The following is a 12634-nucleotide window of genomic DNA, read 5'->3' as shown; positions in this document are numbered from 1 at the left end:
GTGCTTTGTGTCTTCCAGTTAATAATGTCTTTTCCAGATTTCAAGTAACTAGAATCTTGAATGTTCACAATGACTGGGGTTGTCTTTGGTCATGGAATGCAAACTGTGATTGTAACCTCATTAACACTCTGGTCAATTTTGCACTAATAGGATAAAACAAGCATGGTAAAAGGAAAGCAGAAATTTATCACACATAAAAATCAGAAGACCTTATTCATAAGACTAGAGAAATTTAGAACTGCAAGGGATTGTTATAGACTAATTTAAACTTCTCCTTTCCAAATGAGGAAACATACCCCAAGAAATGTAGTGATGTGTGCTAAGCACTTGGTTCAGTGTAATGGGGCCAAAGGTGAAACTCAGACTGTAAGATTATGCCATTTTAGTGTCCTTCCCATTTACCCAATAGAAATGATTTTAAAATGACAAAATCATAAACTGGTATAAACAAATTCCACTCTCATCCAGCATTTGCAATGACAATTTGGAAGGTCAGAACCACATTTTTTTTCATTGTTCTGCAAGAGTACATTCGTACACTGAAACAATTTGAACACTTTATGGGATGTAGGCTTTCTAAGACAATTGCCAAAATAGTAGAACACTCAGATTGTTAATTTTTGAAGACACAGCTATTTCCAAACTGTTTTTATTTTCGTTATGTTTTATCACTTACTTTTTTACACATGATGAAGATTAAGGTCTTGGTAATTTAAAAATTATGCAACAGCTGCTGCAAACTGCTTCTTACACTGGAACATGAAATTTATATTGGGAAAACACCTATTACTAGCTATAAAATATGTATGAGCCTCTGCAGCCAACTTTGTAAAATGGAATTTCTCCTCGCAGCAAAATAGAATGGTTACTTTGCTTGGGGGATTCACCATTAAAGGAGAATTGTATTGATATGTGTTAAGTATTGTTCTACTACATGAATAATGCAACCATCCTTTGTGATGCTCAGTATTTTGGAATTATTTCTATACCAATTTATTATTTAGACACTTAAGTATATGCTGCCTTTTGCAGCAGATCTTATTTTGTTTGATAGAATGCATAACTGTATAGGTATAAATGGCAAATGTGTATCCGTAATTAATTTTGGTTCTGTGTGTTTCCACAGCTAATTAGATGGGCATGTTTTCTGTACCATATACAATATCCACGTCAACCAGAAAGAAAAAATCATAGTATTTTTGGGGTGTTTTATGTTTATGACGAATGACAAAAAGTAAGCTGTCAGGGATTTACTTTAAAAATTATTTCTCAGAGCATTTTGAACGTTTCACAAAGATAGTGTGGTGATAATCTCGTTTTGTTCTCTTAACCATGTAAGTCTCACAGACTTAGCAGCCCTGTTTTCAAAATCAAGACACATGGTGGTTAAACAGTTTAATCATCTTTTGCCAGTGCTACCCCCAAACAGCCAAATTAATCTCCCCAAAGTATTTCTCATAAGATTTGGTCTGGCAGCTATAAAATCTTCAACATCTCTCACGGGTCTGCCGAACGGACTACAAGTAGCGTAGCTCATCTTCACGTTTCAGGTCCTTTTGAGAAGCACAGCCAAGTGACTTTGCAACGCTTTCCAGCTCCACTCTCTAAGTACACCTTACATACTACAACCCTGCCACACCCTTATTTTTTTTCTTTTTGTTCCATGGCTCAGTCCCCCTCCAAAAGAAGCTCTATCCATCACCATCTTGAACAGTTCTTACCATCCTTTCCAACACAACTCAAATGCCTTTATCTGACAGTCCGATTACCTCTCATTTTACGGACTAGATACTTTGTGGGAAGTGGGAACAGTGGCCTGCGGGCTCCTGATAATCTTTCCTCATCCCCGAATATTCCAGTAAAATGTACAGGTGAATATGTTGGAGATAGATCTACACTGCCTGGGTTTAAATTCCAAGTGCACCGTTTACTAGCTGTGTGCTTTAGGGTAAGTTATTTAACCTCTTGTTACCTATCTTAATTTGTAGCTGCTTTAACAAAATACCAAGACTGTGTAATACCCAGTTCTGGAGGACGGAAGCCCCAGGTCATGGTGCCAGCATGGCTGAATGAGGTCACACTTCCTCGTTCATTGCTAGACCTGTTTTGCTGTGTCCTCACATGGAAAGGGCCAGGGAGTTCTGGGGGTTTAACTTTGTAGTTACGGGCAACGACCACATGACAGCAGCACTTCCTCCTGCCCAACTCTGGTTCCTGGTGCCACCAGAGCCTGAGGGAAAGTGGGGTTATGTGGTTTGAAGTTAGAGTGGAGTGTGCCAGCAGAAACGCCCCAGGGCTTGTGTCTCATTTCTTCTTTCCCCGTACCCTTCAGATTCAAGACAAACGGCAACCTCTGCCAAACCTCGCTGCTGCGGCTGCCCCCTCAGGAGTGCGGGGCGACCTGAGGTAGGAGGCTGGAGGTGGGAACCCCGCCACCGGGACACCTGGAGACCTGGGGACATTTCAAAGCTAATCCCACCCAGAGGCTGCACCCTCCTTTGGGTGCGCTAGGCTTGCTTTAGCTGTAGGAGGGCCATCTGGGTCTGGAGATTATGTTGCCAGCCAGAGGGGAGCAGGCACTCCAGGTGCAATGAGGGCTCATTGCTGGCACATTCTCCACAGCTCCCTTAGCCCCAAGACCATCAACTCTTAGACCTCAAGTTTACTCAGGCTCCAGGGAAGTGATATCAGCCCAGATTTTTGAGGCCAGAGGGGAACAGGGTCGGCTTTTTTTTTTAATTAATTTTTTTTCGGGGGAGTGATTCTACAATCGATTTCTAATGTTGTTTTAGTTCATGGTGCACAGCAACGTGATTCCCTTCTATACATACAGCTATCTATTATTTTTTGGAATCTTTTCCCATACAGATTAATACAAAGTGCTGAGTAGACTTCCCTGTGCTCTGCAGTAGGTCCTTGTTGCTTATCTATGTCATATATGTTTATGTGTATATGTTAATCCCAGCCTCCTAATTTATCCTCTCCCCACACCGTCCCCTCTTTCATAACCGTAAGTCTTTTTTCTAAGTCTGTGAGGCAGTCTGTGTCTTGTAAATTAGCTTCTTCGATTCAATTTTTTTTTTTCCCATTCAATTTTTGATCCCACCTAGAAGTGATATGCGATGCTATTTTTCTGTGCCTGTCTGTCTTACATCACTTAGCCTGTGGTCTTCCTAGATCCATCCATGCATTGCAAATGGCAATACTGCTTGCTATTTTATAGCTGAGTAATGTTTTTTTGTATATATGTACCACGTCTTCTTTAGGCCATCCTCTGGCCATGGATATTTTGGTTGCTTCTGTATCTTAGCTATTGTAAATAGTGCTGCAATGAACAGTGGTGTGCGTGAATCTGTGCGAATTACTGTTTTCTGTGCATATAATCCCAAATATGGGGTTGCTGGATTATGTGATAGGTTACTTCTTAGTATTTTAAAGAACCTCCGTACTGTTCTGCGTAGTGGCTGTACCAATTTCCATTTCACCCAACACGGAAGGAATGTTCCCTTTCTTCCAGGGCCTCGCCAGCATTTATTGTATGTAGACCTTTTGATGATGGCCACTCTGACTGGTGTGAGGGGATCCCTCGTTTTCGTTTTTATCTCCGTTGCTCTAAGCGTTAGCAATTTTGAGCATCTTTTCTTGGGTTTTCTTTTTTTAAACGGTTTGACTACAATGTACCTGTTGAAATGGGCTTCTTGAAAGTCGGCCCCCTTTTGAACTCCTTTTCGACTGCCTACCCCAGGGAATTTATTGGGGCCAGGTGTTGTTTACAGCCCTGCAAGCCTTGTGAATATTCAGTGCCAAGATGCAGGGGTTTTCACGTTGTAGTTACGGGAAATGTCCACAAGATGGCAGCACTGGATCCTACCCTACCTGGTTCTTGCTGCCACCAGAACCTTTGGGGAAGTCTGGTGTTAGGGTTGTATTGGGTTGGCCAAATGCTTCGTTCGTTTTTTTCCCCTAAGATGGCTCTAGTAGCACTTAGTTGTCTTTAACTTTATTAGAAACAATTTTGTTAGATTGTATGTGACAGCTGTCATATCAGCGTGCATTTAAAGAAGAACGTATCAAAACTGGTGACGTTTTGTGTAGCCATTTTAATACTGAAGATAAAAAAGCAAATTTTTGACGTAGTGTGCTTTATTATTTCAAGAAAGGTAAAAACGCAACTGAAACACACCAAAATTTTGTGCAGTGTGTGCAGAAGTTGCTGTGACTGACCAAACAGGTCAAAAGTGGTTGCAAAGTTTCTTCCTGGAGATTTCTCGCTGGACAATGCTTTACGGTTGGGTAGACCAGTTGAAGTTGATAGTGATCAAATTGAAACCGTAATTGAGAACAATCAACGTTATAAACATGGGAGACAGCCGACATACTTAAAATATCCAAATCCAACTTTGAAAATCATTTGTCCCAACTTGGTTATGTGAATCACTTTGATGTTTGGGTTCCACATAAGTTAAGTGAAAAAAACCTTCTTGACCGTATTTCTGTATGCCATTCTCTACTGAAATGTAATGAAAACGTTCCCTGTTTAATACAGATTGTGACAGGCGATGAGAAGTGGATACTGTAAAACAAAGTGAAACAGAAGAGGTCTTCCAGAAAAAAGCAAACGAACATTTTGGCCAACCCAATACACATATCTCTTCTTTTTCTGAATTTTTTCCCATGTAGATTTTGACAGGGTTGAGTAGACTTCTTTGTGCTCTATGGAAGGTCCTTGTTGATTTTTTATTCCATATATATTTGTGTGTATATGTTTATCCCAACCTCCTTATTTATCCTTCCCCCACTCCCCAGTCTCCTATTTGGTAACCGTAAGTCTGTTTTCTCAGTCTGTGAGTCTGTTTCTCTTTTGGAAAGTAGTTTTTATCTCCATTGCTCTAATAGTTAATGATTTTGAGCCTCTTTCCATGTTTTTTCTTTTTTTTAAACAGTTTGACTACAATATCCCTGTTGAAATGGGCTTCTTGAAAGTCTGCCCTCTTTTGAACTCCTTTTTGACTGCCTACCCCAGGGAATTTATTAGGGTCAGGTATTGTTTACAGCCTCTCAGGCCCTGTGAATATTCAAGGCCAAGAAGCTGGGGTTTTAACGTTGTAGTTATGGGAAATGGCCACAAGATGGCAGCACTTTCTCTTGCCCAATCTGGGTCCCAGTGCCACCAGAGCCTGAGGGAAAGTGGGTTTTTGTGGTTTGAAGTTAGAGTGGCGTGTGCCAGCAGAAACACCCCAGGGCTTGTATCTCATTACTTCTTCCCCGTTACCCTTCACTACCCAGGCAAATCTTAACCCTTCCAGAACCTCAATGCTGAGGGTGCCATCGTATGTGGGTGGGGTGACTCTGAGGAAGGAGGCTGGAGGTGGAAACCCCACAACCAGGAGATGCTGAGTCCAGGGAACATTTCAAAGTTAATCCAGCCCAGAGGCTGCACCCTCCTTTGGATGCACTAGGCTTGCGTCAGCTGTAGGAGGGCTTATCTGGATCTGGAGATTGTGGTGCCAGCCAGAGGGAAGCAGGCACTCCAGTTCCAAGGGGGGCTCATTGCTGGCACATCCTCCCCAGCTCCCTTGGCCCCAGGGGAGTCCAGCCTTAGGACCCAAGCCTGGTCAGGCTCCAGGGGTGACACCAGCCCCATTTCCCCTGGGCTGAGGGTAATATAGTAGGTATACCTTTTTTTTTTTCTAATTTAATTTTAATTTTTTTTGGAGTATAGTTGATTTACAATGTTGTGTTTATTTGAGGTGTACAGCAACATGATTTAGTTCTATATATACATGTACCTGTTATTTTTCAGAATGATTTCCTGTGTAGATTATGACAGTATTGAGTAGAGTTCGTTGTGCTCTATGGTTGGTCCTTGTTGGTTTTCTAATTCATATATATTTATTGTATATGTTAATCCCAAACTCCTAATTTATCCTTCCCTCTCACTTCCTCTCCTAGCGCTAACCCTCCTATCTGTCTTGTTGTGGTTACTTGCTTTTTGTTTTTTTTTAATTTTATTCATTTATGGCTGTATTGAGTCTTCGTTGCTGCGTGCGGGCTTCCTCTAGTTGCGGTGAGCAGGGGCTACTCTTCATTGCGGTGCACAAGCTTCTCACTTCCGTAGCTTCTCTTGTTGTGGAACACGGGCTCTAGACACGCGGGCTCAGTAGTTGCGGCACGTGGGCCCTAGAGTGCGCGGGCTTCAGTCGTTGCAGGGTGTGGGCTCAGTAGTTGCAGCACGTGGGCTCTAGAGCACAGGCTCAGTAGCTGTGGCACACAGGATCTAGACCACAGGCTCAGTAGTTGTGGTGCACGGGCTTAGTTGCTCCGTGGCAGGTGGCATCTTCCCAGTCCAGGGATCAAAGCCGTGTCCCCTGCTTGGGACGGTGGATTTTTAACCACTGCGCCACCAGGGAAGTCCTAGTGGCAACTTTCTTATGTCTTTATTTGTAGAAGTTCTTTTTTGCTTGGTTCCGGTCTCTTTCTTCAATGGTTGTTTTACAAATCGTTGTGTTTTTGGTGTCCAATGAGAGAAGATAAGCTCATAGTCATTCTACTTCACCATCTTAGCTGATCTCCTGCTGATTTCCTCTTCCTGGCTGTTCTCTTGCTACCTCTGGAGGTGTTACGCAATTCCCTCTTTGGTCCTAGATCCTAGCTGTGTAGTTTTTACATTGTGAGCTTTCAGGCTGTTTGAGCATTTCTTTTCCCGGACTGAGTCCAAAACTCCTGAACTGGCAACATTGATTCCAGGGTTACTGCATGTCTCTTAGAACACACACTTCAATAATATCCACAGTAACTCAACTTCTTCAGGAAGAAAGATATTCTGGGTAGTATTCTCCCATACGGGGCTTTTTAGTCCAGGGTCAATAATCTGGATGTTAATATGCTGTAGAGCCTTTGGAAGATTTTGAGCAGGAGAGTGATATGGTCTAGTTAATGTTTTTAAAAGTTCACCTTGGGTCACTTTGCAAGTTAAGCCAAGGGGACTGCAATGGCACGGTAGTGGGTAAGAGGAAAACCATTAGAGTGTGATGTCCTGGAAGGCAAGGAAAGAAAATAATTTTCACCATTGTGATTACTCCTGAGAGGTCTAGCAAGGACAGGGGCCTGCCCATTGGGTTTGGAAACATTAATGGCATTAATTATATTGGAAGCAAGTTTTGAGCAGTGGTAGGTATTTGAAGGATGACGGGAGTTGGAAGCTGATGAAGAAATTGAGAAAGTAAATACAGACAGCTATATTAAGAAGTATGGCTTTGAGGGTGGGTGAAGTTGGAAGCCCAAGGATGGAGTGTGGTTTTACGTATGATATCAGTTAAGCCTGGCAAGGTTATGCTGACGTAACAAACAACCCTGCTGCTCAGTAGTTTAGCGCAACCCTTATTTTTCTCCCATGCTATAAACCTAATCAAATTTTGCAATGGGCTTTGCTTATCATTCTCACTCAGGGAGCCAGGCTGATGAAGGCTCTATATTTGCTTCCATGAACACCTGGAGTGAAGCAGAAAATGTGAAAAATTTATTCCTTATCTCACATCCAACTATGTGAGTGGTTGAAAGCAGCAAACTTTTTATGTACATGAAACATTACACCTCCAGTATCCATAGGCAAAAAGAGTTGTTTTGGCTTTTTTAAAAAATAACTTCTTGCCTATTTACAATGTGCCCTGCAATCATTGGTTTTAATTTCCATCAGTGTGTTAACTGTTTTAACACTATGACCATTTTTCTTTCACGATAGACTACTTTCTATTTCCTCTTGGAGGTCATTCTAGTTATTTCAGAACTACAGAAAGCTGATGCTGTTTTATTGAGCTTGATTATATTGAACCAAGATCCGCAAACTTTTTCTGTAAAGAGCCAGACAGTAAATATTTCAGGCTTTGTGGGCCATGTCCTCTGTCATCACTACTCAGCTCTACAGTTGTTATGTGGAAAGAGTTAAAGACAATGTATGTAAACGGGCACAGCTGTGTTCCAGTAAAACTTTGCAAAAACAGGAGGGGCTTAACTTGGCCCAGGGGTAGTAGTTTCCCGACCCCTGATAGGAAACTCTAGCTCTTAAATGCCTGAAAGTTTAAAGCATGCATCTATGTCTGTGCTACTTCCTATCAGTTTAAACAGAGTAATAAATGTATACTAATATGTATGAGATGTCGACTGCTATCCTGTGTGCATACTTTTTGTAATTTTAAATTACTCATTTGCCTTATTTTTAGCAAATTGTTGATGATTGATGGTAAATATGGAGAAATTCATCATTGCCTGTTTTAACTGGGAAATAATGCTATGATACACATTGAAACAACAGTGGAATTCCAAAACCTGATAGCAGCAGTAAGTAAAGATCATATATTTTAGTACCATCTCAACTTCTTAGTCACTTCTCCTCTGTGTAACCAGCTTCCTCTCCTGACTGGCGTTGCTCATGCAATATCACAGCACAGTTTAGATTGCAATTATCATCAACATTTTATGTGTGAAAATACAATGCCCATAAATGTGGAATGACTTGCCCATCATTCCCAAACCTATTTAGTAGCAGAGCTGGGACTGGCTGTCCAGTGCTGTTTCTACCACATCACTCCGCTCTCTGGGTAGAAAGAAATCCCTATAGGTGCTAGAGAGTGAGTGATCTTGTAGCTTTTCAGCAGAATTTCCAGGAAAAGTACCCAGATTTGGGGAACTGAGGGAGGCAAGGCTCCAGATAGTCAGCCAATGTCTACCAGACATTTATTTATTTATTTTTTAATATTTATTTGTTTGTTTGTTTATTAATTATCTTGGCCACGCTGGGTCTTTGTTGCAGCACGTGGGATCTTTGTTGTGGCATGCGGACTTCTTAGCTGCAGCATGCATACGGGATCTAGTTCCCCAACCAGGGATCAAACCCAGGCCCCCTGCATTGGGAGTGTGGAGCCCTACCCACCGGACCACCAGGGAAGTCCCTTGACCAGACATTTAGATGATGCTGAGTGGTGCAGAGGTCTGAGTTGGTGGCCTTCATCTTTAGCAGCAGTATTCCATATGTTTGGTAGTTAACAGCTGGAGGTTGATCTCCAAGTACTTGTTAGGCTGTTGTCTGGGACTTCAGCAGATATCCCAGCCTTTATGCATTAGATATCATCTGCCTTCTTAACACTCAAGTCAGGGATGCTCAGTATGTAACATGAGTCATTAATTAAAATGATGTGTGTTCCTAGAATCTCCCATCCACACCATGACCAGACCAACGTTTCTTACCAACCATGGGACCCTTGACATCAGTATTACCTCTGAATCTTGAAGAGAACCCGCACATAGACTCTATTAGCCAAGTGAAATCTATTTGCCTTCGTAGCCCTAGATGACCGTACTGTTAGCTGTAGTTCAGATCTGAGGCAGGCATTGGTTCCAGTGTTCCACAGTGGCTGTGGGTTTTTGGATAAGCACCACCTTTTGGTCCCAGACTTAGTTGACTAGTAGTGTTCAGCTTGAGAGCTAGATCTTCGGTGCATTTAAGAATGTAACTTCGAGTAGCAGTAGATTTTTTGGGTCTTAGTAAGTGGGAGAAGTTTAAGAAGGTATTTATGTCTTGAGCATCAAATTGTAGCAAAGGAGGAAGAAGAGAAAAATAAGCAAAGTGAAATGAATAGTTGAGAAGGGAAAAAGGAGGTGCAACCAACATTCAGTGTTGCGAGTGGAAGCTTCTGGAGAATGGTGGAAACAGAAGGAGACTTTCTGCTATTCCTACTGAGGCTTATTGGGCTTCTTTTTGGAATAAAGGTCATTCTTCAGTGTTGCATAGATAAGTCCTTTGTCTTTTATTCTCTGAGTAATCACTAGTGTTCAACAAGTTTTGAGTAGTGCTTTGTCTTTCCCTTAAGCTTGTTCATATATCTATGTCTTTTGTGGCTACTGCAAATCTCTTCTATCTAATATAATTATACAATTAATGCATTTATATTTTATATATATATGTTATTTATCTACATTTGAAATAATGTGATATAAACCATAAAAAATTCTTAATTTGTGCAACACCCTTCTCTCCCCAAAAATTATGTTCAAGAATTAACTTGATTTCATAGCTAGCTGTGTAAATTTTAAACAGTGTTTCTGCTTTTTCAATCGGCATTACCTTTTTCAGCTGATAAATAAGAAACCCAGTTTATCAAGATGAATCTTCAATTATGCAAGTTTTCAATCATATTAGGGCATTAGGAACACACTCTAGCATGAGGTAGAGTGCCCTGGACAACCGAGTGTATTAGCTGGAGTTTCAGAATGTGAGTAACTAAAGATAGGTTAAATATCCCAAGAGGTCTGAAAAACTATTAACTATATAAAAATTTCTGAGCCCAAAGGGGCTTGGAGAATGATGAACACAGGCTCTATAGCAATGAGCAATCTTGTAGTATCTTCCCTAACTACCTGGGAAAACAGAAATATCACGGAAGGAAAGAAAGTATGCTTTCTTGCTAATTGAACCAATTACCAACGTTTGTGCCTGAAGTTCTAGGACTGTGCACTCACTAAAATATATTTGACAGTGGATAGAGGATAATTGTGGGCAATTACTGATAATAAAGACTCCATAATTATGGCAAAAGTTAATCTGTATTTTTCCATTGCAGAGAAATCTATCAAATAATTTTACTGGTTATTTTCTTGATAAGCGAACAAAAGAAACTACTATAGTCTTGCCAAGCTGTCCAGAATGTGAAAATAGATTGTGGGTGTAGAAAAGATAGATATGATGAATATCAGCCAATCCTTTGTCTAATCAGGGATTTTAAAGTCAACTCCAATTTATATTTCATGTTTATTTTATTAAGAATAAAGCTAAATTTTGTCTCCCCCTCACTTTTACGTATCTCCTTATTTCACAGTATTTGGAAATTGCTTTGCTTTCAAATTCCCTTTTCTGCCCTTATGATTTGGGATTTCCTTGACCAATTACTTCTTTCTCCATTTGTTTCTTTCTTGAGGCAGATATTTCCCCTTAGCCGAATAATGTACAACACATGACTGTCTAAGCATTTTTTTCACAAATGACTTTTCTTTGTACTTGGAGTTTTGCTATTTAGCTTTGGCGTGGAGACCCGTGTCTAAACAGTGTCTCTTAACTCATATGGAGAAATAGAAACATTTAAATTAGAAAGCCAAAACAGCTGGTACAGAGGTCACTCAATATTGACTTCCCACACATAATATTCATCAAGTATGAATAGATTTTTTTTATAGGAAGGTTATAAAGTGGAATTATTGGTAAAATTCACAAATACACGATGTTGGAGCTGTGTTAGTCGTGAAGTCGGACAGTTTGGTGTGGATGAACTAATAGGGTGCGTGCTAGGACGTGAAACATGAAAAGGTTTCACAGTGAGTTCTGGCGTGTAATTTTATTCAAAGAAATTCTGTGAATGTAATGACTAAAATGTTGTACACTAAAGTTACCATCGTATAACCTTGCCAGTTATTCTAAGGAAAGTTAAACTGATAGTTATTGGTCTTTTAGTCTCCATGGTTTACATCCTCTTACGGACTAAATGTCGATCTAAGAAAGAAATGGAAAATTTTGTGTGAGCCAAAATTTGAGGATTGTAACCCAGAAAGAGCATCTCAGAAAGCTCTGAGAACTGTCCCACCCATTAGAAGTCAAGGCACACTTACACAAGTTTTTTGAGACAGAGGGCTATACACTAAATGACATATTACTGACAGTTTACACAATCCAAATCATCGTGGCCCCTTATGAGATCAAGAAGAAATGTTACCTTTTAAGGAGTTGTCTTGTTGTTGCTGGGAGAATGTTGCTCTTGATGGTTGAGCAGGTATTCCTGCCAATGGAGGAGATTTGGTTGATGCATAATGCAGATACACGAGGCACAGTAAGGGAGAGAGGAGGCCAAACGGCAGAGAAAAATTTTTATGTTTAAATTTTTCTTGTCTGGCCATAAAATTTGAATTTTATTTCACATGTATATGTCCCCTGAGAATTCCTGTGTTGCAACCCTCACCCCCAGTGTGACTGTATTTGGAGGTAAGACCTATGAGGAGTAATCAAAGTTAAATGAGGTCCTGAGGGTAGGACCATCCTATAGAACTAAAAGAAGACACATCAGAGAGCTCTCTCTCTCTCTCTCTCTCTCTCTCTCTCTCTCCCTCTCTCCCTCTCTTTCTCTCTCTCTCTCTCTCTCTCCTCTCTCTCTCTCTCTCTCCTCTCTCCCCCTCTCTTCTTCTCTCTCTCTCTCTCTCTCTCTCTCTCTCTGTCAGGGGAGGACACAGGAAGAATGCTGCCAGCTACAAGCCAGAGAGAGAGTCCTCACCAGGAATGCTGAATAAGCCAGCATTCTGATTTTGGACTTTCCAGCCTCCTGAACTGTGAGAAATAACTTTCTGTTGTTTAAGCCACTCAGTCTGTTGTATTTTGTTAGCGCAGCCCAAGCCAACTACGACACACAGGAAGTAGTATTGTATCTATTAATGTTCAGAGGGATGAGTACATCAATTAATGTGGGTAAGGCCCCACATTAATCTTGTTGAATTGTAACATTAAACAAAACTGATAGGTTGATGATTTTTGAAAATTAGTTGTAGACCTTTTCTAAGATAAAGTCACTTTTGACTCTATAGCATAGATCAGTGCTTC

Source organism: Balaenoptera musculus, chromosome 11 (assembly GCF_009873245.2).
Source record: "Balaenoptera musculus isolate JJ_BM4_2016_0621 chromosome 11, mBalMus1.pri.v3, whole genome shotgun sequence".
Classification (NCBI taxonomy): Eukaryota; Metazoa; Chordata; class Mammalia; order Artiodactyla; family Balaenopteridae; genus Balaenoptera; species Balaenoptera musculus.
Note: the sequence above shows the minus strand (reverse complement) of the source record.